This window comes from Pundamilia nyererei, unplaced genomic scaffold, assembly GCF_000239375.1.
Source record: "Pundamilia nyererei isolate P.nyererei 1_Seehausen unplaced genomic scaffold, PunNye1.0 scaffold00013, whole genome shotgun sequence".
Classification (NCBI taxonomy): Eukaryota; Metazoa; Chordata; class Actinopteri; order Cichliformes; family Cichlidae; genus Pundamilia; species Pundamilia nyererei.
Genome location: NW_005187414.1, coordinates 6162604 through 6167712, shown reverse-complemented (window position 1 = coordinate 6167712; position 5109 = coordinate 6162604). Strand labels below are relative to the sequence as shown.

The window sequence follows — 5109 nt, the reverse complement described above, 5'->3', positions numbered from 1 at the left end:
GGCTCTCCCTGTCCTTGGCAAGGACACATTGAACTGCGGGACTCCTGCCACACATAGAAACACACACGGACACTCATTCACAAAATGAGGCCTTCTGTCTCACACACACACACACACACACACACACACACACACACACACACACACACACACACACACACACACACACACACACACAGCTTTCTCAACATAAATATGTTTTCTCTGATCTGATTCATATCCATCGTTCCCTTTCTCTAGCTCTTAATCTTTGTGATAAAAAATGTCTTCCTTTCAACAGCAATATCCATATTTCAGCAGAAGAAGCAGCCATGTAGAAACATGTCAAAGAGTGGTGTTTAGGCCAAACAAGGGAAACTACAAGAAATACTTTACGAGTAAATGAACCACAGGTTATTGTCACTTTAAATGGCACTCTTAACCAAACCTCTCAAATCCATTTGAGCATGGATTTGACTAAAATACTCTTCATTTCTTGTCCTCTTATACTCAAGTAGATGTGCTAAACTTGCAGCCTGTTGCACCTCACTGAAATGACAAACTCTGGCTGAGTACAATCTTTTATGCTTGCAGCATTACATCAGATGGAAAAATTCCACGTCTTGTTCTGTGGGTTTGAACAACGCTTGGCTGTACCACACCGAGAGAGTAACAGAGAGACGCGGCAAAAAAAAAAATCCAAAGGTTTTTATGGCATCTCTTCAAACGCAGTACAAACAGCCTATTCTCAAATAAATAACCTTCTATGATAAGATGCTTAGCTTTAAGAAATAACACAAAAAAACTGAAAACGTTCCACTGGTAAAGATGTGTCCTCTCTCACACAAGAGAGTTCAAACTGGTCTTGTGAAGGGGGGAAATAATCTTGTGTCAACAAATAACTGGAGAGGAGAAGAAGAGAAAGGCGAGAGAAGTAAGGAGAAGGATAAGATAAGAGAGAAGAAGACCATAGAAGGAGATATATAGCCCCATGTCACATAATCTCGACCTGATGAAAATTCATCAGCTGATAGCATGACTATCTATGGTTAGATGCACGGACACACACAACTTCAGGCGCACACACTTTCTCCCTCCCTCCTGGCCTTACTGTCCGAGGCAGCGACGAGTCACATGAGGGGTTTTTGCTCTGCACCAGTGGAGGATCAAGAAAAAGAAATAACCTCACTCCCACTAAAAGTACAACTCTCACACATTCACATGTGTGTAGGTCAGCCGAAATGACTCTGAAGAGAGCAGCAAGGCTTGAGTCATCATCAGCACGATGAGACTTTTTGCAGCAGAAAGTTTAGTAGCGAGGTTTAGCCATTTCAGTGTGTTGTGCAATTTAAAGAAAAATGGAAAAGCCTCAGTATGATTCAAAGCAGACTAAAGGTGACATCGAACAGAACTCTGCATGTGTCAGGATATGTAAGTATGACTAGACTGTCAACTTCAGAAAAATGGGTAAAAAAAACATTAATAATCAGGAACACACTTGGTGGCCTGCACTTTGTAGACCACCAGCAAGCGCCAAACAGAATGATAGTCCCCATCTCCTTTTTTCCCCACACCACTTTTAGCCAGTTAGCGAGTGAGCTGCGGTGTCGGGCTCCAGCTCATAAGTAGCAAAGATCTGCATTTTTCTCCGTGACATCTTTCTACCACGTTGCCCACTGACAGCTTTGTGTGTGCGAGCTGTAGAGGGCAAGAAAAAGCGAGCGAGAAGGAGAAAGTCTGGAGCAACTCAAGTGTGAGTAATAACAGACATGGTTACCGGGTGCAGATTTACGAGCTACAGACATTTAAATTTCATCAGAAGAGGAGAGGGAGGTCTGTAAGACTAAAAACAAACTTCAGCCTGCAGCTATCACAGCGATAGTGCAGGTATATTATTGCACAATAAAGTTTAAAAGTGGAGTAGAGCTGTCAAGCATCACAAAACATGAACTAAGTCCAGCTATGAGAGCATTCTGCAGAAAGCCTTTACTCAAAAAGAGGCTGTATAGGTGAGAGTACCTGCTGCCGTTTGTGGCGGCGGTGGATGATGGCAATAATACAGATGGCTCCAACTGATAAAATAACACTCCATACCGAATACAGCCATGTAGACCACATCATGACCAATCATGTGCCACTCAGCTGGAAAAACCCTCGAGAACGATTATCCGTCCGGCTCTCCCGCAACACGCCCAAACTTGAGCTATCTGTGCCGAAAAACCGAGCACCTCAGGCTTGCATACTCCTCGTTCTACTCGTGCCCCCACAAGATGTACACATATATGTCTGTGTGTGTGTGTGTGTGGGGATAAACACTTGTAGATCATTTGTTTGGCAAAACAGAGGACAAACATAATCTGGACATGCAAATACCCACAAAGGTTGCAAAGGCACGGACAGAGTGTGCGTGATTGGAAGAGAGTCCGAGGGCAAAATCCTGGAAATGCAGAGAGGTTTCGTGGAAATTCAAAATAAACCTGCGCGTTGGTGTTTATCTGCTTTTAGTTGTTACATGTGTCTGAACGCGTCATTGCGTAAACCTCTACGCTTGTCTTGAGGATGACACAAAGAAAGATTGTGACAGAAGCTGCAACAAGGGCTAAAATAAACTAAAGGAAACATCCTAAACAGCAGCTCCCACACACTCTGCGCCGAGCCGCTGAAGCTACTGCAATGCACCTTCATCCTGTAACTCAGCACTATTGGGTGCAGCAGAGTGTCACATTTGAATTTTACATGGCTAGTAAAAAGAAAACATGTAAATAAATCTGGACATTCTCTGTCTGTGATTATCTTCTGAAACAATAACTTACCAGCTGACAGATGAATATCACTTTTTATAAGCTATTTAGAAAGAGTTACTTTACAAAACTATTATATTTTTAATTAATAAGTTAACTGTTTCCTGAAATAGTGAAACTGTCTCACTGACAGTAAAATAATAAAAAAAATTACAACCAATTAAAACATAACAGATACAGATTAACCTCCAAAATGTTTGGCTTTTTCTTCATCATTTTTTCAGGGCAGATCATTTACACCAGGGGTGTCAAACATAAGGCACAGGAGCCAGAATGGTATAGACTGTCAACTGTATTTTCATGAATTTTTTCCAGCTTTCCTGCTAATAAAGACCTCCAAGGCCATTTATATCACACCAAAGTAATACATTAACAATTAAATGGCAAAAAAGTCCCTGTTATCCACTATCTACTACAGAAATGTCTGCTTTTTAAAATGTGTCCACTGTAAAATAAATAAATAAACAAAAACAGAACGATTTTTGTGAATGAACTAGAACTTTCTGCTTTATAATTACAGGACAGTCTGAGCAACGAGCTACCTGAACCCTTTCTGTAAGTTTACACTTTTATCCCAAAGAATCAATTATCATGTTGTAAAACCATGCAGTTTAATTTATTAATGAGTAAGTTAAAGTACATTAAATGTAATTAAATGTGCAGTTAAACTTCTGATAGGAAGGGAAGTTTCAGTAGTCCGGCCCACTTAAGACGAAAGTGAGCCTGTAAATGAGTGTAAAGTGAGTTTGACATCCCTGACTTACACAGTTGATTAATTTGTATCTTCCTAATTGCTACAGCACTTATTTACACTGTCGTCCCTTTATAGCAAACCCAGCATGGTCTGCAAACTGTCCTACCTACTTTACAGCTTCATTGTTTAAACACTATGACGACCACTTTTGACAGACTTTGAAACTCCTCTGATGACTGTATGTGATCTATTAATACATGAAGCATTCATCTGGTAGTGTCGGTGTCTCTGGTTTTTTGTTCTGTTTTGTATGTGTGTGGTTTTCCGCACATTGTTTCATGCTTATATGCAAATTGCCAGTCACCAGATATGTACTGGAAGAAATGCATAAATCCTCTAGGAAAGGCACGTATTTTTAACTAACTGCAACCCGCATTTGACATAATATATTTAGTAAGGTTTAATTATCACTATTGTTTAATAAAATGGCCTTACTTAAGTATGCACTGGCGCTTATATAGCTCTTTTCTACTAAAACAATCAAAGCACTTATACAACATGTCTCATTCACAGTCATGCTTTTATCTACGTCTAAGTGCTTTCTATCTAACATTCACACGTCGATGAATGCAAAGTGGAGAAACTCGGCCCAACGACACTTTAGCATGCAGATTGGAACAGCCAAACATCAAACCACCAACCTCCATCCTGAGCTGTCTTGAAAGTTCTGGCACCATGACTGCAGTCAGTAAATGTGTTGATGACCATCCCCGTGCAACATGTTACTGCATGTTGCTCCCCTTTGCTCTCCCTTCCTACATTTCAGGTCAGAATTCGCTGTCTAAAGATAAGCATTCACAGGGGTGTATTTTCGTGGGGAGGATCACACATTACTAAGAAACTGGATGCATGTTGGGCAAGATGATTATCAAGTACTCTCTGTCTTCTTCAACCTGATTGGATGAATGCCTTGCATGCACTCCTATTTTATGAAAATACTTCAGCAAAATAAGTTTTAAACAGCTGCTGAATATCTCTTTACTTTAAATGAACATCAGCCAGTTCAAATGCTGCTCGGCAATTTCCAGAGATCTTAACTTTGTGGGAATGGGGACTGGAGTGACTGAACGCTTTGGCGCTTAACCAAAATGCGTTGCACGGATGGCTCCGCAAATTAACTGGCAATGGGAAGGCTGGAAATAATGGATCCTGTGGACATACACGAACTTAAAGGCAAAGTTCCTACCCAAATTTAAATAAAAGCAGGAGCTGTAAGGGGAAACTTGAGCTGATCTCTTGAGTCATCAAAACAGCTTAATTGAGTTCTTAAAATGATTAAAGATTACTTGTACAAAGAAAACATCTCCCAACACTTTCCAGCAAAATCTCCACTTGTGTTTTATAAACAGTTTGTTGTGTTAAATAATGAATTTAGCTATAGATGCTAAATTTGGCCTATGTATTACACCAAAGCATGAGATGCAATAAACCAAAACAAACTGTGCACATTGTTACACCCGTGTTATTAAACGCAACCTATGGGTTTGCTACAAGTTTCCAAGTGTTCCCATGCTTGCCTCTGGCTGTTTGAAAAAGTACTTATGTTTGCACTTAATTTGTTTAAGTTTGCATTTT

The 5109-nt window shown here is 40.2% G+C and overlaps 1 protein-coding gene across 3 annotated transcripts in view; it reads right to left on the bottom strand.

The window, feature by feature from the left end:
- itpkb (inositol-trisphosphate 3-kinase B) overlaps positions 1-5109 on the bottom strand; it is a 37278-nt gene that overhangs the window by 6961 nt on the left and 25208 nt on the right. The window lies entirely within an intron of this gene.